This window comes from Rattus norvegicus, chromosome 19, assembly GCF_036323735.1.
Source record: "Rattus norvegicus strain BN/NHsdMcwi chromosome 19, GRCr8, whole genome shotgun sequence".
NCBI lineage: Eukaryota > Metazoa > Chordata > Mammalia > Rodentia > Muridae > Rattus > Rattus norvegicus.
The window spans coordinates 60,779,933-60,805,147 of NC_086037.1; positions in this window are offsets into that span (position 1 = coordinate 60,779,933).

Consider the following 25,215-nt stretch of genomic DNA (forward strand, 5'->3'; position numbering starts at 1 on the left):
GGCCAGCCCAGCTTCTCCACTGGCCAAGCCTGCTTCTGGCTGAGGGCCACATCTCAGGCGGCTTCTAAACAAAAAGGAGAATAGATTTCATTTTTTTTTTCTTTTTTGGTGTGCATTTCTAGCTTGTGCATTTTAAAAACATGGTGTTTTACATTGAAATCTTGAAAGCCATTTATGAACAGCAGAGATAAAAGACACTGACTAAGCAGTGAGGAGGCAGGACACACACACACACACACACACACACACACACACACACACACACACACACACCAGGTGTGTGAGACCTTACAACAGAGACATACATCTCTGAGCTTCAGTGTCCTCCCAGGGAGTAAGTTGGCAAAATTTTGCATCTCATATTAAACGCTGCAATAGTTAAGCTATAACCCAATGAATTAGAAGAAAAATCCCTTGAAGAGCAGAGGAAAAGAAAGCTTTGTAGTCAAAGTGAACACACTTTTTTGGGCGTGTTCATCTGGACAACCCACATACTTAGGGCTCCCAGCATCCATTCAAGTTTGCAGGACGTTTGCAATCCTGTGTTATAGAGCATTTACAGTCATGTGTGAAGAACTGCATTCTAGGCATTATACACACAAGTCATGTAGCCTCAGTTAGGTCACAACCAAACCTGCTCTGTGACTGCTGCCTCCGGTGAATGTGTGCTGTAAGATAGAAATAGGGCTTTCCATGGAAGAATCACAAGTTCTCCGTCTGTTCACCGACTCTTGGGGAAGATACATTTGACATGGATTTTTAATAGGCACCCCAACTGGACTGGTAGACTAGGTGAAGGGCGACAACCTTGCTCATACCGAGAGCTTCTGTCTGTGCCTGGGACTGCATGGGGTAGGGCAGCCAGCGGCACAGACTCTACTGAGGTCCATTCCCAGGTAGGGGACTTAGAAATCCCCATAGCACACACTCATGGCAGAACTGTCACCAAGGAAAGTGAGATTCTAGGTTCTCAAGCTTGCAGCACATTCAAGTCCTGCTTTATTCAGCCTTGCCATCTGGCGCAGCTGTTTCATTGCTGTGCCTCAGTTTACTCATCTATATAACAAGCTTCAAGTAAGATGGAGTACGGAACCACTTAACACAGGGTCTGCCATATTGTATGTCCTCAAATAATGATAACTGCCACCAGTATTAATCAAAATACCCAATGGTGTCTGTGTACATCATATCCCTCAGGGGTCTCTTCCTGACTCTGGGAGATTTTCATTTTATAAACCAAGGCCTTGCTTGGAAAATTATCCTGTGATACCAAATACTGCATTCTCTCCTGATATGCTTCCCGCTGAAAAAATGAACCAATGGAAGCCAAAGCAGATGTGTAAAGGTAGGTTGATTGAGAGACAGCTCTTAATTTTACAGGTAAAGTTTAGGGGAGTCATACACAGAGCTAAAAGCATGAGGGTTTTATGGCTTTTGGAGACTTGGAGACGCAGGTTGATGACGTATAGCGAGGAGCTGGGATTATGCCCATATAAGGTAAAGAAGCTGATCCCTTGGGCGGAACTCTTAGATGGGTAGCCGGAAACATGAAGACTGGGAGAGATGACGCATTAGCCCAGAGTTTTCTTCTTCTGGCTGGGGTTTGGGGGAGAAGAGAAAACTGGGGGGTTTTCTTAGCTTGCGCAGCAGATAAACAGGGGTTCGAGCCAAAATCTCCCTCTTCCTCTCCATGTTTCCCTCATTCTCTCGTGAAAGTTCATACAGTAAATAAATTTATTAAAACACACAACACACGCTTGCACCACAAAGTCGGGGGCAAACCACACAAAAAACAAAACTAAAAAGACTCCGGAGGCAGAGTCCTCCTGGTCCTGCAAAGGTAACAGAGGTCAAGGCTCCTAAAGAAAAGGAGAATACCAGTCTGACAGGTAAGGCCTTCTGGCCTGACCTCCTTTCAGGCCAGCAGCAGGAAGACTGGACTCTGTCTGGCAGGGCTCTCTGCAGGCTCCTGCACTTAGACACCCAGAGTCCTACAGGCGCAGAAGGGAGGAGCCCCGCCGCCCTTTCACGTCATTGGTCCATCAACTTAGCAACAAACAAGGGTGGACCAATGAGAGCACTAGAGTCTCCTGCTGTGCTCCAAGACTCTGGGGCCAAAAGGTTGACCCAGTCAGTCAGAAAAGCAGCTAGGGACTCTTGAAACACAAACCAGGAATTTTCTTCCTCCCCTTCCCTTCTTCCTCTCTCCCCTCTCCTCCCCCCTTTCCTATTCCTTTCCCTTTGTCTCCATATTTACTTCCAGCTAATGCATCCAAACCCTGGCACCAAGGGAATTTACAACAAACTCTCTTTCCCACTTAAGGAAGGAACCCCACTGCAGGGTAAAGAACAGAATGGGTACCACCTGTCAGCCCTGGAAGGCCCATTTGCAAATATAGCCATAGCTTCTTTCTTAAGACGTAGTGACTTTTAGTTTGGACACAGTCTTTTAAACCTTCTAGCCAAGCATGTGCAGATGAACCTCTAGTGCCGATCCAAGACTCTGTCCTGGGTGTGTTAAAGCACCGAGTTAGTAAGTGAGACTTCAAATTTGAAATGGTACAGTGGTGATATTCTAGCTGGTTCCTGGTCCAGCAGATGTAAGCCTACCATGCCTTTCTCACACCAAAAACTCCTGGGTGTCTTGATCCCAGGTGCCTCTCTCAATACTTACCAGGATATTGAGTTCCCAAGAAATGGCCCAAACTCCAAGCAGGGGCTGTTCTCCTGGCTACAGACTTGTGTCACAGGTATCATGCATAAGTCCGGCCTATAAGAACCACTTAACTATCTCAGAATCATTCATTGCTTCTCAATTTAAGGATTTGGGACCTTAAGAAAAGCATCCAGAATTTATTTCTAACACACACACAGTACATAAACACAGATAGTTTTACTGTGCTGTAACTATAATTTGATCCTTTAGTGTATTAGACAGCAGTGTATATATTCATGACTGCGTTTATGTGAGTGTTAGTGCGTGCATGCAACATGTGCACATCTGAGCCGAGGAGAGAAGAGAGGACTGGGGAGTTAACAGTATTCAGAAACAGCCCTGATTATTGACTCTGTACTTTCCCTTTGGAAACATTATGAGGGATTTGGACAGCCCCTGCTTTTGTAAAAATACATGCCTGGGTGGGTTTGGGGTAGCTGTAAACACTGGACCATGTGAGAGACGGCTTGGTATCAGGCCAGGTGCTCTCGAAAGAGTGAGGCCTTAAATCCCCTCTTCACTGGGAGGTGGGTGGGGAGCCTCATATATTCTCCTGTCTGTTTAACCTTCAAATCTGGATCTTCCTTCCTGGCAAATGTAGACTTCACTGTTATTCTCTGGTGTGTGCTCATTCTACTGCCCGAGCTAAGAGATTTTGGTGAGGCTCTAGAGTAAATGAGAAGAAAATCTGAAGGTTTCCTGGCACTCATGTTGCTAACCACAATATAACCGTGCACATGCACTTAAGGAGACTCAGAGATGTTAAAAACTTGTAGCGTGTTTTGTTTGCTGCTTAAAGAGACTGAATCTTAGAGAAGCAAGCTATGTTACTGCAGACTACGTGACTTGGCAGTAGGATATCCACTTGTCCTGGGGTCTCTACCAGGACTCTTCCTCACCTTTATTTTCATAGGAATAGGAAAATGACCCAAAGCACTGTTATCCTTCCATGTGGAAATGGTTGTTGGTTGAATAACCATCAAGATGATGTCACAGGAGAAGTGGCTGAGTGGGTAAAGCCTATAGTAATAGGTGACTATTATCTTAGCAGTTGGTGAGGCCGAGACAGAATACCGGCCGAGTGTGAGTGTAGTCTAATCCAGTGAGTTCCAGATTCACTGAAAGACTCTGTCTCTAAAAATAAGACAAGCACTAACTGAACAAGATGCCTGACATTGATCTCTGGTTTCCACATGCTTATTTATTTATGCAGAGGAGTGTGTACATGGCCTCACACATGCTCACAGTCACGCACACACAGTGGCATCACAGGGGAAGGTTATATATTGTCATTTGCCAAAGCATATTGTCCCTGCTTGCCCAGGTTTTCACACTTAATTGAGCCTTCAAGACAGCACTCACAGACTGTAAGCCACGTTATTTCTATATGGCTGATGGGGGGGGGGGAGTGAGGTAGAGAAATGAATGCCTTTTCATAAATCCTAACAGCAAATGGACTGACTGGGAAATGAACACAGCTCTTAATTCTTTGAATATCAAAATTAAGCTCTGCACACCATCATGGTGCCACAGTAGCTCATCGGATAACAGCAGACAAAAGAACGAAAACAAAAATGCCAAAACCAACCAACCAAACAAACAAACAAAAGTCTGTGCCCACCCCACATAAATGGATGGCTATGCTAACTGTAAGTTGATTCTGGGTCATTAATTACTCTTGCCTCATTTTGCCTTGCTTTGGGGGGGGGGGCTTTATGATGGTGATCTTGCCACTTTACTTTGAGATCACAGAGCAATCTCAAGGTTGTTTAAGGTAGGTTGGAAAGATCTCGGGCCAGTCTGTGGCACGTCAGAACAAGTATTAGCAAGCGGCTTCATTGATTAAGCCACACTGTTTCAGTTCACTCATCACCCATCAAGAGGACCAACAGCTCCCCTGGGCCTCAGCTCATGGTGCAGGGGGATTTGAGATAGATATTCATATTAAAAATGTGCTTCATATGACCTGTGAAGCAAGAATTGGTGGTACTATAGGCTGCAAGCAAAATAAAACACACATTTAACGTACGTGTGTGTGTGTGTGCATATGTGCCCCCCCACCCCCATGCAAGCCCATAAAACATAATATGGTTTGTGTCCACTTAGTCCCAAGCCTCAGACACTACAAAGGTACGTTTATTAAGAAAAAAATGGAGCAGATAATATTGACACTCTCAACTAGAGAGGGTCTTGGATTTAGGGCAGACTCTAACAAGTACTAAAAGATGCTTTTGTAGGACAAAGAGGGGGTATAAAGACAGAGAAGAAGATAATTAGGAATGGAGCTGGAGGGTGGAGGGTGGAGGCTGAAGCGATAATGTCCCAAGCCAAGTGCACTGAGGATCATGACAAGCACTAGCTGAGAGAAAGGTGGAGTTTTTCCTCTGGAAGCCTCTGAATTCTGCTCACAGCTTAACAGTGAACTGATCCCTAGACCTTTGAGCCCCCTAGAACTTACTTTAGACCACTTGGGTTGTGTGATCTCTTACAGAAGTCTGTAGAAGCTAAAACAAGTGCCAGGCTATTGTTCAATGTTTTAGAAAGCTAAGAAACAGAAGCATTAAAAACACAATAGAAGGGGTTGGGGATTTAGCTCAGTGGTAGAGGGTTTGCCTAGCAAGCACAAAGCCCTGGGTTTGGTCCCCAGCTCCGAAAAAAAGAAAAAAGAAAAAAAAACACAATAGAATAGTTCTAACCTGAGTTTGTCTGCCTCAAAAATAGAATGTATCATCACAAATGGCATTTCTGTGTTTATACATATATCTAGAAATAGTTCACATGGTTCACTCAGTCAATCAATACCCATGTAAAGAGGTGAGCTTAATAGTTTTCCTTATCTGAATGACTAGCTGAATATTCTAGTAGGCTGTGGATCTGGGCTATGTCCCATAGGTGTCTGAAGGGAAAAGAGGTATTTGCTAGAAGCTTGGAGTCTTTGTGTCCAGAAGAAGTTTAGCATTTGTTATGATATAGGCGACCATTCTAAGCTAACAGGCAAGTTAATAAACTAAAAATCCTAACTGTCTTTGATCCCATATGACAGTTGAGAGTCCAGAAAAACTTTGAGTGACCCTATTCCAAAGTAAAGAGAGTTTTTCTTTACTAGGAGATAGAGGATAGAATCCTCGGAACCTCAGGGAAGGCTGAACCATCTTCAAGTCTGTTACAAGCTGTTAAAGACTGAACATTGGCTCACATGAGAGTGTGTAGTCACAGGGGGTGGGGGGGGGAGGAAACGATACACAGCAGGAGGTCTCTTTGTTGCAGGGTTTTCAACCAGAGACTCCTTCACATGTGCACAGATACGACTAGGTTCAGGAATGCCAGAGAGCCCCTCTGCCTCCATATCTGGAACTGGAGGCATTGGCACTTGGGAGTTGAAGAAGCTCTTTTTGGACTTTTTCCATTGCCAAATCGCAAAGGTCCTTGGAAGGGGGTTTTATGCTCAGGCAAAGATGAGGACACATTAAGGTTGAGGCAAGATCAAATCCTACTGTAGAAGGAAGGGCACAAGGAAGAAATGCCAGGGTTCATGGTTTACACATGCTCCAATGGAGATTTTCCATTTCCCAGGGAAAGGCACAGACCTACATCTCCACTGTGGGCTCACAGCAGAATATGGCTATCCTTGGTAGGCAGGACAGGAGTTTCCAAAGAGCTCTGGAACCCAGAAAGTGAGGGCTCATCTTGGAGTGGGGCTGGAAATTTACAACTTTACTGGGCTTTTACCATGAAGGGTTAAAGTGTTATTTGCAAGTTGACTGTAAAAACATTTTAAAGTATGTTTCAAGCCTCCGGGGCAGCAGCTAAAAATAACTAAAGAAATAGGACTATACATTATGAGCCAATCATGGAAATAACCTTTGCCACAAATAATGCTGTGATAATTGGGCATTCCTGGGCAAAATAAATGAAGATTAGTACATGCCTTACACCACATACAAGAGCAAAGTGAAACTGGATCATAGGCCACTGTGTGTAAAGTAAACAGACAAAACTTTTCAAGAATACTAGAGAACTTTGGCACGGACAGAGATTTTTGTTTTCGATTCAACACAACAAGCACTGTGCCTTTTCTGAAAAATTGACAAATTGGACCTCATGAAAATGATAAATTCCTTCCCTTCAGAGGGCAAGGTTAAGATGAATAAACCAGCCACAAGCTATGAGAAGGTATTTGCAAAATTTATATCTGATGAAGGATTAGTATAGATAACCTATAAAGAATGCCCAAAACTCAATAATAAGGAAACAACATAATACACATGGGCAAAGAATTTGAATAGATTCTTCATCAAGGAAGACACAGGGATGGTGGATGTGGACATGAGAAGATAGTCTCATTAGTCCTAGGTAAACTCTGGTTAAAAAGCACAGCAAGACGCCACTGCCCGTGCATTAGAACACTGAAAATAACTTTCGGAAACGTAATTGGCAACTTGAAAGGCAAAGAGAGGAAGTGTTTGCAGCCCTCCCCCTTGCCTGGTAATGGGTGCAAAGCAGTATAGCTACTGTGGAAAGCAGTCTGTCATCTGAGTAAAATAAACCATCTTCTTACATGTAATCCAGTAATTTTATCCCCCAGCCCTTATTTGAGAGTACTGAGAATTGTGCTTTTACACACACACACACACACACACACTGATACACATATACACCATATACACTCACATGTAAACACACATAGGATCACACTTACACACACACACACACATCCACAGACATGCACACACACAAATATATAACATACACTCACGTACACACATATACAAATACACATGTACACATATACATAGGCATGCTCTCTCTCTAAATACAAATGTTTAAAGTATATTTATTGTTGCTAGAGAATAGAATTCACCCATATGCCATCCAACTAATGGGTGGATGTGCAAATTAGTGTGCACATTCAGTGAAATACAACTCAGAAGTAAGAAGGAACACACATCATGTATGTGAACATTCTGTGCAGGTCTCAAATGTGTCACAGGAAGTGGAGGAAGCCAGACTCAAGCAAATGTTACTCCACGATTCCAGTTACTTGAAGATCTAGAAACGAAACCTGAAAATATATGAACAAAAGCCATGGGTTGCCGCCAGCAGCTGAGGACGAAAGAGATGACAGAGTGCACGGAGTTCCTTGAGGGTGACAGGAAATATTCTTTGTCATCTACAATCACTGTTCTCTCCACAGGACTCTCCACATTGGTCAAGATTCACATTACTACACACATTGCTTCACGACATTGGTTATCGATTTTAATGCAGTAAGCCTGACTTTTAAAAGAGGTAAACTTTGAGATGAGAATGTGAATCATGAGCTATACATGGAAGGTTACAGTGCATCAGACTCTAAGAGGAGTTGTGCATAAGCCTATGCCATCTCTCCAGACTTCCCAAGCTCCGATGAAGGTCAATTCTTTTTCTTAAATATGTGGCTTTTGTCATTCCATTTACTTTACATTTACATTTACTAAACATTTACATCTTTAGTGGTGTGTGTGTGTGTGTGTGTGTGTGTGTGTGTGTGTGTGTGTGTGTGTATACACATGCATGTGGGTGCCCAAGAAGGACAGAGAAGTGTGTCTGATCCCTTGAAGCTAGAGTTGCAGTCAGTTATGAGCCTGATGTGGATGCAGGGAACCAAGTTCACGTCCCTGGCAACCAGCAAGTGTCCTTAACTGCTGAGCAGTGTGAGCGGTGCCTCCAGCCCTCATTCTATTCATTAAGACCTTATGTGGTTCCTCATTTAACATGGAAATGACCTACTTCCTGTGAAGTCTTACAATTTTATAGAAGTTGACCATCACCATTTCCCCTAGATGGATACCAGTTAGAAAGTCACAGCTTCCTGAGGGCAACCCCATGTTCTTTACAATACTAGGACCAGAGATCAGAAGCTTCTACAACCTCGATCAGCCCATGACAAGTCTTCCTAATTACACTTCTACTTTGGAGACTCAAGATACACACCTGTGTGGTAGAACTCAAACAAGGACTGCAGGAGAGAGAGGTATTTGAGGTCCTCCTGGTTTATTTGAGTCCCCTGTTATTAAACCTATGTAGTTGCAGGCTCACCTGTAGGAAACCTTTAGGAAGTGTGATCCTGTAGGCTTATGCCTTGCCTTGTAGAAGGGACCAGAGCAGCACCCAATCTATGAAGAGAAGACCTTGGGAAATTCAAAGATCTCTCCCTTCTTACTTTCTCGCTATCCACTTCCTGTGACCTCTTTTTTCCCCTCTGTGTGTATCCTTCATAGTTCCCCTTTCTTCTTTCCTGACTTCAGTATGCAAGGTGGTAAACATGACCACCTCGACCTTCATGTGTTCTCAGAAAGAACACCACCTGCAACCAAACTTCAGTCACTCAATTTCGCCAGGTGACAGCATGAGGTTGGAGGAACTTGATTGGGTGCCTGTGCCCAGCCCCCACAGTCATGCTCGGGACAGTGAGTTTTGATTGGCCAGTCTTGTGAGACATTTTTACCTACCTTTCAGAAACAGTTTTGGTCCTACTCCTGGGGTGATGCTCATTAGTTTGAACCTCCTCCATCTACAAGTTCAAATCCACAATCCTCTGCTATTTATAACTTTCTGTGTGCTGGCCTCATGCCAAATGTGGACAGTTCCACACAGTGAAATTGACCTAAGGCACAGTATTATTTTAAAATGTTGTCTGAAGTCACCTTCGCACCCATGTTTGTTTATGAAATAAAAAATGAATGTCCTCCTCAGACTTGGGTCTTATCCCCCAACACCTCGTTATGTATTGATAAATATTCCAAATCTGAAAAAAAGATTCCCCAATAAATACCTGGTCCCAATGATTTTGGCTAAGGAATACTCAACCCATATTTCTCTGACTGCTCCATGTGTGTAGCAATTTCCTGGAGAGCTTGTGGCTCGTGTCCCCTTAGAGGTCCTTAAAAGGACTGCTGAATCATAGCCTCCACAGTAGAACTCAAACTTGGCTGCACGCACGAGCCACCTGGGGAGCGTTAGAGCTACTGATGCCTGGAGCCCATGCCCCAAGTTTCCGACGGAACTGGTCTGGAAACAGCTTGGTCATCAGAAGTTCTAAAAGCTCCCCAGTTGAGCCTAATGCTCAGTCGGAGTAGAGATCCACCGGAAGCTATGCTGGCTAAGCAACACAGGTGATTGTCAGGACTAGCCAAGTTTATAAATGCGTCTGCAACCTACATCCTCTGCAAGAATGAGGGATAACTCTGACAAGGTTATTAGAAAGAAGATGTGAGGCAGAGGCCAGAGATAACCCAAAGGTCTCCCAGTCCCAATATCCCCAGGTTTCAGTTGTCCAGTACCTAGGTAAGTGGCATCTTGTTTGCTGAGTTAAAGAAGCAAATGTCTGGAGAGGATGAAGAAAAGCTCAGTCAGTAGAGTGCTTGGTTTGAAAGCCTGAGGACCTGACTTTGGTTCCCAAGGCCCGTGTAAGAATTCAAGATGGGGTAGGGGTGGCATACTTTTATAATCTTCACATGGGAGAGGTGGAGACAGGAGAATCTCTGGGGCTTCCTAGCTAGCCAATCTAGAATAATTGTTGAGAGTCAGACCAATGAGAGATTACCTCAAACAAAGTGTATTCTCTAGCTCTCCCCACAGACACATGTGTATATAGTATGCATGCAGATACACATCACACATATGCAAGCAGAGAGAGAGGTAGAGGGAGGAAGAGAGAGAGAGAGAGAGAGAGAGAGAGAGAGAGAGAGAGAGAGAGAGGGAGGTTCCTCAGCATTCAATTCTATCATTTTTCATGCAGCCATCCTATATATTTCTTTGCCATCTCTTAAGCACTTTGGAAGCTTCTGTAAGGTCTTGTGTATTCAGGTATGAATTATAAAGACATACTGATTTTGAAACTTAGAAAATGCCTTTGGCTTGCTTAAAGGCCTGGGGACAGAATTCAAACCAAGCAAACAGAATAGTATGTTTGCATCCTGGGCCTCTTCATCCCACTTCCTCCCACCCAGAGGAAAGCTCACATTTAATGGCAGCAAATCCATTGAAACCCTGATTTAGAAACACTTAGCCACCCTGGTCAACAACAAACTCCATGTTATTTTTAGTATCTCATCAGAATTTTTTTTAAAAAAAAACAAACAAACAAATAACCAAAGCAAAAATCTCTACACAATGAAGCAATCTTCAAGAGGGAAAATTATAGCTTGCTGACCACGTTTTTATGGACGGATTTCTAACCATTAACCATTGGCTGCAAAAATGCATGAATTCCAGTCACTTCTGGGCAAAGCAAATTGGACTGGTCTTGGAAGGCAGTGTTCCATCCCAAATCCAGGAAGCCAGCGCTTCCTTTCTCCTTTCAGCCCGCTCTTCTGTCTTTCTCTGAAAGATTTAGGTTCATACTCTCATTAAATTGAACACCAACAAATCCAAGGCTCAAATTCATCCTGGTCCTGCTTTTACAATGGAGGGCCTTTTACAAAGGCCCCGTGGGGGGGGGGCACTTCCCAAATTAGTTTCTCTCTACCAGACAACTCCCAAGCACTTGGATTTACTTTAGATTTTCTGGTTTTCTCCCTCACCATCATTCAGATGTCAACATTAACTATTTTGCAAGCTGCCAGACTATCATAAAGACGGTGTGGCAAGAGGGGAGCTACACAACCCAGGAAGAAGACAAAGAAGGCAAACCCAGTGGCAGCAGACATCTTGCAGACTTTGCTCTGCCCGATGAACTGTTTGTTACTTTATAGATGAAGAAATTGGTTCATAGAAGGTTTTAATCTCATGGCTTAGAAGACATGCTGGAGGTAGAAGGCACATAATCAAACGCATATATTTTATGTACATTTATAAGTCGATTTCTGGCCTTTACTTCCATGTCTGTATGATCTGTGCAGAAGCTAGAACACAAGGGAAAAAATGATTGAGCTCCAATTGATTGACCTCTGCAGATCAGAAGGGTTTGGAATAGGACAGCTATGAGAGACGCGCTCTGTCACAGTTCTGCCTTTCCTTTGGCAGAAGTGTCTGGTAGGAGCAGATCTGTCTGCTGGGCCTGATGTGATACACATGCAGCTGTGAACAAGTCTTGTGGTTCCAGGATATTGCCGAGTGTATAAGGCTCTATCACAACGAAGGTCTGCAGAAAATGTCAAAGCTTTTTGTTACCGACTTTCCTGTTGATATGATAAAAACAAAACAAAACAAAAACAAAAACAAAATCAAAAACAAAAAACCCCACGGTGGCCAGAGAAGAAAGATTACTTTGGCCTATGGTTCCTGAGGGAAAATGATTAAGGGGTGGCGGGTGGTGGGGCATGAGAACATGTAGTGGGAGCAGAAAGACAGGAGATCAAGTCACAAAGCAGAGAAAGTAAAATAGGAGTGGAGTGAGGTTATGAACTCTCACAGACCAATTCTAGGTCCCATAACTACCCAAATAGTATCACCAGTTGGGGACCCAGTGTTCAAATACAAGAGCCTATGGGAGACACTTCTCATTGAGAGCCTTTGCCATGTTGGGAGTGCTCTCTTCAGCAACCATTGTCCCAGTGTCCAAAAGGATGTTCTGCTTTTGAGGAGCAGCTGAAAAGTACCTTGGAGGTCGAGTGGGATATCCACTGTCATCTCTAACACATACTCTTTCTCCTAGTATCTTTGTGCTGCTTCTCAAACACAGCCAGAGTTACATACAGGAAAAGACTGGGAGCTGTAGGCAGGCTAGTTTTAAAGCTGAATAGGAACGTCTTCAGTGGAAACACTAGGAAGTTTCTCCTTTCTCACTGACACTGTTCTATTGTACTCTGCGCTCGTGCGTGCGCATGCGTGAGCACACACGTGCACGCAAACATGCAAATGTGTAGAGATCAATGTCACATGACTTCCTCAACCCCTCTCTACTTTATGGCTTGGGGCAGGCTATTTCAGGGAACCTGCCCTGCCGTTCACCAATTCAGCTACACGACCCAGCCAATGGGTTTCAAGGATCCTCCTGTCTCTGCTTCACTGGGACTGGGATAATAAGTTTGTGCCGCCCTGTCTGGCTTTTTATGTGAGTGTTGGGGATTTGAACCCGAGTTCTTATGCTTGCACAGTGGGTGCTTAACCATCTGAGCCGCTCTCGCTCTCACTATAGTTCCTTTATAAGGAAATCAACTAGAGCATGGAGGCTATAAAGCATGCTTCCAAGTTCTCTTTCTTTTCATATGCAGTGTATGTTTCCATACACACATATATGCACATACGTGAGAATGAATCCATATGTTTAATACTCATATACATAAGAATAAATTCACTCTCTGTCTTTCTCTGTACCCGAAATGAGCAAATCAAAGTTTGCAAAAGATAATACTAATCATAATAAATTGGATTTTAGCACTTGGCAAACTCCTTGCCTGCTCTCATTTCTTCCTGGCCCTCTCTCTTACTCCCTTTACTGAAATCTCTTCCTGGTCTCCTCACCCTTTCCTGCCTAGCTCTGCCCACAGGCACTTGAAGAACCAGTTTCTCTCCCTCCCTTCCCTTTACCACCGTAAACTTAAAACACATGGCTCAGGACAGGGCACTATCTTCAGTATCCAGTTTCCCTTCTCTGATACTTTCTTGTTGGTTTTGGATTCAGCCTTCCAAACCCCAAGAGCACACTTTCTAGGTATGGAGTGAAGGAAGTCACCCCCACCCCCTACCCCACCCGACCAATCAGCAGAATCCTGCTGAGTGTGTAGGATGCACCATCTCAGTGGTGCAAGATTTGATTGGAAGCAGCTGACAGCCCAGCCATCTGGTAAGTGTGCTCACCAAACAGCCTGTCCCTTGTGGTTCCTTAAGAGAGACATTTATAGTCTTTGGTCACAACTGCTTCTCCTTTGTTCTCCCGAATGCTGAATTGGGTTTTGCTTTTCCTCTAGTAGGCTTGGGACAGGAGAACTAAGGGTACTGTTGCAGGTTCCTGGGAGAGACCCTTGTGCTGCCTGCTTCTGTGTCTTCATAAGTGAACCCCAGCCTCCTGGATCATTTCCTTAGTTTCTCCTAGGGACTGATGAGCCTTTTATTAACTTCAAAGACTGTGCTCTTGGTGAATTGTGGCATTCCTCTGTAGCAGAATTGCCTCTCTGATAGCCAAGAGACTGTAATTATCCCGAAGGTAGGCACCTGCTCAGAACCTGGAAGCTAGCACAGCACAGCCCCTGAGCAAACCATACTGGCTGTTTCTTAGCCTCTTCATCTCAGTTATTAGTGGGATAATCGCCAAGGGACAAGGACTTAGGAAAATGATCCACTCTAGAAACCATGGACTCATGGAGTCTCTGACATGGCCATAGGAGGGACATGCTCTTTGGATGCTTCTAGGGCTATCCGGTATCACAAGAACTCTCAGGTAATAGATATTCCTACTGGTCAGATGGGCTCCGATGATAGACTATAAACATCCCCAAGGAGAAAATGATTCCCCAAATGCTAATCACAATGCATTTACCCTGTTTGAGACCTCCTTAACCTGAGCATGGCACAGAGAGCTTGGCATGCAGTCAATGAGCAAATAGTAGGAAGTTCCTACATTACTGTTCCCCTAGCCCTGCACGAATCCCTCTTATTCACCTCTTACTGAGTACAGTGTGCTTGTGGAAATCAATGAACTAATGTCAATGTAGCCTTATTAACTAAAGCCCATAATTTATTCAAATTCCCTTAGTTCTTTTTTTAAACCTCACATCCTTTCTCTGTCCCAGGATCTCTCCCAGGATATGGCATTGCTAATTGTGTCTCTTTACCAGCAGCCATTGTGTCTCTTGAGGCTCCAACTGGCCATGACGGGTTCTCCGACTCGCCTTGATTCTGATGACGTCAACGGTTTTCATAACATCTTTCCAAGTGCCATTCTCTGAGTCACTTTGAAAGGCAGAGGGGAGGGAGAGAAATAGGATTATGGGCCAAAAAACCCAGGTCTTATGACCTATTATTATTAGATTTTTTTAGATAAGGTTAGGTCTAGAACCACAAAGCTCTTTCAATATTTTATTTGTTTGTTGCTTTGTTTTGTTTTCCCCTGATGTATTCAATTTTACCTCTGCTCTGAGAAGCTCTCACAGAAGCCAACCGGAAGCTTGCTTTCTTTGGATCCCACCCAACAACAGACCTTTCTAGAGTGCACACCTCTTCCCTCTCTTGCTCCATGAAATGTTGCTCCGCTCTGGAAGAACCCAGCATCCTTGAAGGAATTAATTGGCAGAGCAGCAAACACTAAGTGTGGACCTGAAGAAATACATTTTGACATTGGGTGAATCAAAAACCACCACCGAGGTTTCCTTGGGAATTGGTACTATTCCAGTCTGGTGTGTAGGGATCATCACACTGACTTATTTCATGCCTACCAAACTTCCTATGGGAGGAGAGACATTATATTTACTCTATAGCAAAGGACAGGTTTCTTGAATAGTTGACAGAAAGGGAATATATATATATATATATATATATATATATATATATATATATCCCTTATACACATACACACACACACACACACACACACACACACACACACACACACACACACACATATATATATATATATATATATATATATATATATATATATTGTCCATCTTCTTTTGTTTGGTCTCAAGAGGACTTGGGTTTTAAATAACTAATTTTAACTGATCTGAGCCAACACTAGAACTGGCCAAAGATTTTTATTTCTTCCAACCAAGGGAAAGAAAATGAAGATACGGTCAGGAGTGCTTAATCAGCAGGCGAAGTCAAGCCTTTTATTCTTTGTATACTGCAGTCAACAGAAAGTTATTGCTTAATTAACCCCTCTGAATGAATACCTGATAATTAATAAACCCATGAAGTATACCCTAAGGCTTTAAGTTGAAGAAGGCTCCTCTCTTCAAGTGGAAAAGAGAGAGAGAGAGAAAAAAAAGATGCTGAACTAATGGGAAAAAATACCAGTAGAAAGCAAAGTAATTAGGATTAGTGAATTCCATTTCATTTAAACTTTCAAGATACAGAAGCCATTTATCTAACAAATTAATAATAGGAGTGACTTGCCTGCTATAGTAACAAGTCTTTATACTTTATTAGTAGAAATCCAAAATGAATAATTTAATGATCGACATATATATATATATATATGTATATATATATATGTAATTTCTGTTAGGCCTTTTTTAAAAAAAGACTCCACTCAGTTTTAGATTTATGAATTTTGCTCCTAAATTAGTCCCTACTTCAATTTAGAATGAGACATTTAGTATTATGGCTCTGTAGAAAATCAATATTTTTTTTAGTGTTTTCTTTCATGTTAAAGAGCTCCATCATCTGGCTAATTATGCTGCTATAAGAAAAGAAGATGGTTGATGAGGTAGTTCGTGTTTCATGGGTGCTATCAAGTTTACTGTAGATTATAAGTGGGGACAACTGGGAGCCTGGTGAATGGGACACAGGAGAGCTAGCTGGTGGGACAGAATAGGAAGTATTCACTTAGGCCCACAAACTAATTGCTCTCTCTAAAGTGAGAGACTATGGTAAGTGGTATGACCTCAAAGGGTCTCTGATGCAGGGATTGGGACCAAGACTCAGTTCTTCAAGAACACCTAGGCTTTGTCTTGGGTCACGGCTGGTGAAGAAGCCATTGTGAACATCATACCTATGATTTTTTTCTTCTCTGATCTCTTCATAATTCATGGGTGCTTAATTAGTCTCTCCTCTCAGACTTTGCCTCTTCCTCAATCCAGTGGGCAGCAAAGAGAAGGGTCCTAATGCTCAGTAATCACTCTAGCAAGCACACCTAAGGGATGCGGTAGCCCAAAGAGGGAGGAACAGTAGCACCTTGCTAAGTCATGCTAACTCTTAGAAAACGATTGACCCAACTGTAAAGAATAGGACACTGGTACCCAGTCCCAACAACCATGATTATGTGTTGTCCTGTGTCTCAGCTTTTACAACAAGCCACATAGAAACATCATGTTTATTGCCTCCATAAGGTAGTTAGTTGTATGTACAAAAACCATACACATGTTTGACATTCCAAAGTTGTCTTTCATCTTCTGAGATATTTGATTCTTAAGAAACTCTCAAATCTTAATAATAATAATATAATAATTAATATAAAATATATAATATAATAAAAATATATTATTATTATTATTATTATTATTACACACAGTAATGCCAAAGCAACAACAAGGGTAAATACCATGTCAGACATCTCACATGGATTTCCACAAAATTACTTCAACAACTTTAAGAGAGAAATATTATTTATGATATTTTAGCCATAAGACAGAAGGCTACATTTTCTGATATAATCCTTCTGTTAACATTGTTATTAAAAATAAGTACATTTATTATATACGAGCCCATGCCAGGTATTGGCCATTCTTACCTTGTTTATTCTTTATTTGTTCATTCAACAAATATTTACTTCATGTTATTCAGCATGGTGGTACAGTGAGTATATACTGGTAAAGAGGTAAGAGTACAAGCCCAGGAAGGAGATATATAGGGCTACCTGATCTCAGAGGTAGGCAGTCATTCTCTTAAGTCTATACCTATGAGAAACAAGGAGCCCTGCTACAACTGCTTTTCTTCACCTGGATTTGGCTTCCTCACTGGGGAACCCAAATTCTCAACCAGCCACCCCAGTCCTACTGTTCACCACTCAATGACCTCAGCAAGCTCTCAAGGTTCAGCTGACCACCCTACCTAGTAAACAAAGTGGGACCCCAGTGACACTATGCATTGAAAGTCAAAGTCAAAAGTCATCATATCCATTTGAGAGGCCATCAGTTTAGCTAATTGTCAGGAGAGACTGTGGCATGGAAAGAAGTTTGGATTCATTGGTCTATTCGTTAATTACTGCCCTGCTGTTTCCCTTTTGTGATTCTTGCCAAATGTTAATTGGCAATAAATATGGAGAGAAAAGGGTCCATTGCTATGGAAAACAGGTCACCCCATCTCAGAAACAAACAAACGAAAGTTAAATTTTCCCTTACCTGTGGATCTTAGCATGATGTATACATGTATGTACATAAACAAACATACATGGAGGTATAGAATAACATGTACCAAGGAGAAACAGAAAGGGTGACATTGGGCAATGAACAGGACAGCATGCACATAAAGGACACTGGAATCTGAAATGAGGTATGGAGCTCCTTGTTTTTCTAGTGTTAGCTCCATCTTGCTTTTTTTTTTTCATTTTTTTTGGTGGTGGATAAGTGCATAAAAATGTAATTGATTTAAAAGTATAAACCCCTGGGGTGGGAGGCCTCTAGAGCCTTCAGAGAAGCCATGCTAACTCTGTAGAAGGTCATGAGCTATACACAGTTTGGACTTGAGTGACAATGTTAAGATACTGTATGATGCTTTGAGTGTGAGTCCAATTTAGTAAGGCGATTTTTTTTTAAAGAAGACACGAAGAAGGAGTTTGATCCCAACTTCATGTGTCAGCTCAGGTGGGTTTCAATGTTTACCTGCTTTCATTAGCAGTAATTAGTGTTCTCCCACCCCATCGCCCTCTAGACTAGTAGCCATAGTCATCTCAGCAATTCTCTTCTATGGCTGCTTAACCCACAGACTAGACATCCTGGTAACCAGCTCATGGATGCATGCCATTTACCGTGTCCAGGTATTCATGGATCAACTGGATCCAATAACATAATGAGTGTGTGTTTCATCTTTTAAATTCCTACATGGGTAGTTATCATGCCAGAGTGGAATTTGTAGGGTAGGAGGAGATGAAGTTAATTACCAGTGGTTCAGAGGAGATGGAGGAACGTGTTATAGACAGATCACAACCTTGGGTACTGCTAACGTGGAAAGATAAATCTCTCCAAATAAACCAAATCTTAGTAGCCATCTACAGCAATACGTTTAATTTCTTACATCCTTATAAATCTTCAGAGCCCCGATGAAGTACTGACTTCCACTTACCCCACTAACATCAGAAAGTTCAGGATTGCTTTAAAACAAAACAAAACAAAACAAAACAATAAGCAAAGAACAAAACTAAAAGACTAAAAACAAACAAAAAAAACAATAAACAAAACACAAAACTAAAAAACTAAAAACAAAAAAACAAAAAGTCCTCTTTATTTCCAAGTGTGCTTTGTTTCATTCTAGAAAACTGGGCTGTCAAGATCCAACACAACTAGTTAAGGGGAGTTTTAAGAAAATTAAAGGTGCTACCAAGTCTAGACATCCTTAAAAGGAAAGTGCATGTGGTACATGCATTTGGTCCAGTCGCTTTGGCCACCTTCTTAATGGACAATTTGGATGGCTGCACAGTCAATCTCCTTAATTGCATCAGTGTTGGCCATTAAAACAAATTGAATGCGCTATGGCCAATTTGATCATGTCATAAAGAAATGGCCTATTGGGCCCATCGAGAAGCACAATTCCAGCCATTATTCGATTATATCTGATCAATGGAGACAGCCTGTATGGGAAACCCAGGAGCCAAAGTAGATCATCTAGGAGCCCCCAGCCGACTTTGCTGACCACATTATTAGGATCAGCTGTCAGCAGCAACTAAATTGGCCAGGTGGTTGACAGAGCATCACCTTACTCCGTCCTGGGGAGAGAGAAGTCTGTGCCTCATGACTTTGCCCAAAATAGCCAGTCAGCAAACCAACAGGTCATCTATGCTACTTGGAGTCCTGAGTAATTTGAGAAGGAGAAGAAAGAAAAAAAACACTCAAAATCTCCATTGGCTTTGACCTCTACTGTTGTTATAAAAATAGATCTTATGCCGCATCCATCGTGATTAATGCTGGGTAAAGGTAATTTAAGCGGGACCTAATTTTCTTATTTTTCCAGATCTTATCACCACATACTGTACCTTTCCTCTTTCCTCCTCTTTTCTGACAGGTCTCAGGCTCTCCCTAGGTGGCCTTGACTCTGACCAGAGTCACCTTGTTCTGAAGTCACCTGTCTGATGTCACTTTGTCCTAAAGTCACCTGTCTGGAGACACCTTGTCCTCCAGCTTCTAATAAGGTCGGATAAGGACCTTTTGAAAGGGATACTGGATGATTATACCTCAGCTCTTTACACCAAGGAGAAGTGGCTATGGGTGATGTTTACCAAGCATCTGATAGACAGTATGCGGTAGCCATGGCTTTTGGGTGTATTGTCTTGTTTCATCAGCATGTGACCTTCACTGTGTGAACAGGCAACTAACAAAAGATTGACAAATGTGTGCTAGTATCAGGTCATGACATGGGGTGAGACCCAAGGCCAAAGAAAATGGGAAATTTGGAAGGAAACTTTGCAGAACTGAATTATTTGGTCAAAGGGAGGAAGCATGATACAAAACAAAGAAAAATCCCATGAAGCATTGGTACCTGCCCTGATCTTAGTTCAGTGGGTTGGGGCAGTCCACAGGGCAGGTGGGGCTGGAGAGGAGAGCTTCTGGGACATACATCACACCTTTAACCTGAGCACATTTAAGCAGGAGAGGATGTTTAAGTGTGTTAGGGTAGATTCCAGGAAAACATCACACAGGGAATAGTTTACATAGGCTTCTAAGAATGAGGGATGCTCATCTCTGGTAAGACCAGCAGAGGACTGGGGATAAATGAAGCTGGTAGAATACACAGCTCTGAGAGAGAATCAGAACAGAAACATGGTGGTTGTGGGCAGAGGTATACTGCTCCAAATGAAGTGCTTGAGCTCAGTGGAGCAGGTGAAATGGGACTGGTTAGAACTAGTCTAGGAAAGAATATAGGGGAGAAGGGGGAACTACCTCTTTTTAAGATAGATAAAAGGGAGACAGAGTTCTGTAGAGACACCTCACGAGAAGACTGCTGGTAGGAGACCATGCAGATACAGAGTGTGATGGAGAAGACTGGAAGTTGGCTTGGGGCAGTGCATGAGGGCTTGTCTTCATTTCCAGCTTTTTCCTCCACCATTGCTGCCAGCCAATTCCCCCTACTACTAATTAACCATGGTATCCTTATAACATCATCATCCCTGTTATGACTACCATAACCACTATCGATACTGCTATCACTGCCATTACCACCACAGTCTTCATTAACACCACCACCACCATCACCATTAGTATGACCCTGCCATCATCGACACTACTGTCACCATCGTTATTGCCATCACCCGCCTTTATCAACACCATTACCATCACTGTCATTGCCAGCATCACCACCACCGTAATCTCCATCACCATCACCATCATCACTGCTAGGTTACTATTAAACCACTACCACCTTTGTCCCTCTTAGCAGAGCCACCACCAACATTGTTGTCACCAGCACCATCAGCACAATCGCCTCCACCATTACCACATTTTAACAACAGAAATGGCAAAGACATCCAAACAATGGTGTGCTCCCTAGGGGTCAGGCGTATTACTTAATGTATCATGTGTGCATATAATTCCCATAGCAGTCTCGTGCTTTCTTTAAAGGAAACAGAAAGCTTAGGAAGTCCTACACATTTCCTGAAGGAAGTACAGGAAGAGTATAGAACCATGCCGTCAACACCAATTTTAATCGCTGCCAAGAACTTAAAAGGTGGGGGGGGGGGGGGAATAAAACCTAAACAAAACCCAAGATGTCACAAAGGTAGGCACTGTTTTTATGTTGAAGATCCATCCACCCTGGACAGGGACTGCTGTGACTTTACGAGGAGTATCCCTTCCTGTTTCCAGACAGGAGCTAGCAGCTCCACCAGTGTGCAGCATCCTGTATCTGAACACAGGAACAGGCCTGCTGTAGAGGGCGTGAGCTTTGTTTTGTCTTTCTGTTCCAGCTTTATTGAGGTTTGATTGACAAATAAAAATCACATATTTATGATTGACCGCATGATACTTTAACACATGCTTACATTCTGGGATGATTGCTACAGTCAAGCTGATTAACACCACCCATCACCTTACATGGTGGTGTGTGTGTGTGTGTGTGTGTGTGTGTGTGTGTGTGTGTGTGTGTGTGTGCATGCACACACGCAGTGCATATGTAATTGGCCAACACTGGGTGTTGGGTGTTGGGTGTTAATCCTCGGTTGAGATACTATCCATCAGAGCTGCATACACCAGATTAGCCAGACCACTCCTTTCCTAGAGTCTCCTGTCTCTACTGTCCATCTCACCATAGGAACACTGGGATTATAGACAAATAGTACCACATTAAGCTTTTTCATGGCTTCTGGGAATGTGAATTTGGGGTCTCATGCTTGAATGCTGAACCCTTTACAACTGAGCTATATACCTTTTTTTTTTTAAATCATTTATAAATAGGATCACAAGCCCCCACTCTTAGCCGAGCTACAAACAATTAAGAGCTTCAGGGTAGGGAGCGGCAATTTTCTTTTTGGCCCCTATTAAGTTGACAATGCTCAAGTGGATGATGCCACACCCACACATACATGAGAGGCACATTGGTTTCTGTGGGCTATAAAAAAGAAACACACACACACACACACACACACACACAGAGAGACAGAGACAGAGACAGAGACAGAGAGATGGAGAGAGACAAACAGAGACAGAAAGGCAGAGATAGAGACAGAAGCAGGGAGACAGAGAGACAGAAACAGAGAGATAGAGACAGAGACACAGAGGCACAGAGACAGAGGTTCAGAGATAAAGACCGAGACACACAGAGACACATGGAGGCACAGAGAGATGGAGAGACAGAAAGAGACAGAGAGACAGAGAGACAGAAAGACAGTGACAGAGAGACACACAGAGAGAACATGACGTTGGAAATGGGTTAGGAGGTGTGAGATGATCTGAGAGGAGCTAAGAAAAGGAGTCAGTAATAAAAACCACATTGTATGTATGTGTGAAAGTCTCAAGAAATTAATAGGAAATGTGTTTTAAAAAGAAATTTATGTTAAGCCTAGAATACAGACCTAGGTCTCTTACAACCTACAACCGCAGCAATAGTTTCTGAAAATCCGGATTTACGATTGGACAACTTACAAAGGGACTATCCAATTTATGCACACAGTTGCTGCACACATTTATCAATGGAGGCTCTACTGAGGCTCCATTTGGTTCCATGGAGAGTCAAATCATGTTCAACTAGTAATTAATAAGCATGCAACTTCAGGCCAATCAGTTTCTCCGTAGAGTGTGAATGCAGAAAATGCATGACCAGGATCTTTGTCCACCACAGCTTAAGGGCAAAGGATTAAAAGGTTGACCACCTTTACTTCACACACTCTTCCTGCAGCTCCTGCGACTGATGCCACTCTGGCATCGCAGCACCCGTTAGAACGTGCAGCGTGGAGAAGTCCTCAGGTACCCAAGTGACGCGTGGAGTTCCGAAGGATGCTCTCCATGGCCTGCTTCCCTCATGCACACTCTCCCTTTAGAACTCCTAGAGTTGGCATCCCCACATGGAGAGTGTGTCTGCTCCTCAAGCTGAACAAATTTCATTCAGCCAGTAGAAGTGTCCAAGCTTTATGCACAGTTTGGTCTTCTGGGGAGTTGAAAATTGCCACAATGTGGGTGCCGTAGCTAAACGGGGCTCCACTCTGACACTGTTACAGGGCCTGAATGTAGGAAGTGTGAAGCCTAGGGAAAGGCATTCTCTTTCTGAAGCACTAGAGGAGAACCTATTCGTGCCTTTGTCTTGGTTTCTGTGGCTTTGTACCACCCCTTGGATCTCCTGGGTCAGTTGAGACAGTGCTTGCACACCTGCCTCGGTTGTGACAGGACGCTCACACCATGTGGCTTGACGCCATCTTTCTACATGTGCCTTGTCGTCACCTGAGAGCTGTGTCTCCACCATGCATCTGTTTCTTTTGGGTGAGGCCATCGGTCCCATTTGATTAAGGGCTCACTGTATCAATAGTATCTTCTTACTTCCGTTTCCATCTTAATTACTCCTGCAAAAACCTATTTCCAAATAAGGCCACATTCACGGGCACCAGACCGGGAAGACTTCAGTGTTCATTTTGAGGTGGAGACAATTTAACCCACCGAAGCCCTAGTCAGGTTATTTCTCAGTTATAAGGCTCAGTGGTTTTTCTCTGTGAAATGGGAATTAGGAATCGCCCCTCCCCTCCTTGTAGCCGGGAAGGGATTAGGTGAGAAAATGAATAGTCTCTTCTGCATGGAGAGGACTCTCCTAGGACCTTTCTCTTGTTTTCACTTCGTCCCTTCCCAGATGTTCACAGTAGGATAGATCACAGCAAAGAAAGGCCCAACTGGTAGGACTTGGGACCATAAATGTAAACACAAGTTACAACTGTCCACCACTTGCTTGTGTAGAACTGGAGTCTTCACCGAGACAGGGGACTTTCTTTGTGTGGTAATGCCTTCTGCTTAACACACAGCTCTTCCGTATGTAGGACAGAGGGGCTGGACTTGGTCAACTGACTTTAATAATAAAAGTTAGGGGTGATCCCAGGACACCAGGCCAAGAAGTGTGCTTTTGGCTGGTTATCTGTGTCATGAGTAGTTTTTATTTTGTTTCATGGTCAGAACAAATACATAAAACATTTCTAAAACCTATAGGGATTCAAGTTTCCAAACTGTGTTCTTGTGGCTGCCGTCTGAATCATAGTGCAGTAATTAAAAGAAGAAAACACGAAGTTGCACTTGGCAATGGAACTCAAATTGTACCTTTGCAAAGGTCAAATACTAGTTGTGATTAACCAGACAGATCACAGTGTGTCCTGGTTAGAACAATACTGAAGTTTAAGACTATTTATAGATGCTACCCCCACCCTCTTCCTCGCAACAGTTCATAGTTGGAATCTGGCTCAAAGCGGGGTTCAATTTATTTACTTATTTTCTCTCCCTCCCTCCTTCCCTCCCTCCCTCCTCCTCCTCCTCCTCCTCTTCCTCCTCCTCCTCCTCTTCCTCCTCCTCCTCCTCCTCCTCCTCCTCCTCCTCCTCCTCCTTCTTCTTCTTCTTCTTCTTCTTCTTCTTTTTTTTAATCTCCAAGATGATTTCCATACACTGTGGTTTGGCAGGCTGCAGCCGAGCCACACTGTGGCATTATCGGGGTGCCGACATCTGCTCCAGCATCAACAAGCAATGATGCATTGAGCTGGCCCTGTCCATATGGTTTGGAAAATAAAATGAAATAAGAGAAAAACGGTTGTTATCATTATTGGAGTTTTCGAAGACGACCGGCTTCAGAGTGACTTTTACGCCTCACGTGGCTCTTTTTTTTTTTTAATTAAAATAAAATAAATAAATAGCTGTAAGCAGGAACATTTTGTTTTGCTGGGAAGAGTGGTTTCCTGTGGGTGGGGGGAGGGAGCCTCTGTCTCCAGCAGCTGGGACTCTTCTGCCTCAGCTCTCGTGACAGGCCCAATGCTGGTGAAAGACCGATTGCTGGCTCCTTGGGGCCGATGGAATCTTTGTCTGCTTATCATCTCAAACGCCGTGGAACAACAGTGCATGAAAATCTTAGCTTCCCTCTCTTCTCCTCTTCTAGCTTCTACGCGCTGACTGGAGTCTGCATGGAGGGCCGGCAGATGGATACAGCACCCATCAAGTTGACTTGGGTGCTTTGTCCTGCAGAGCTACGTCCAG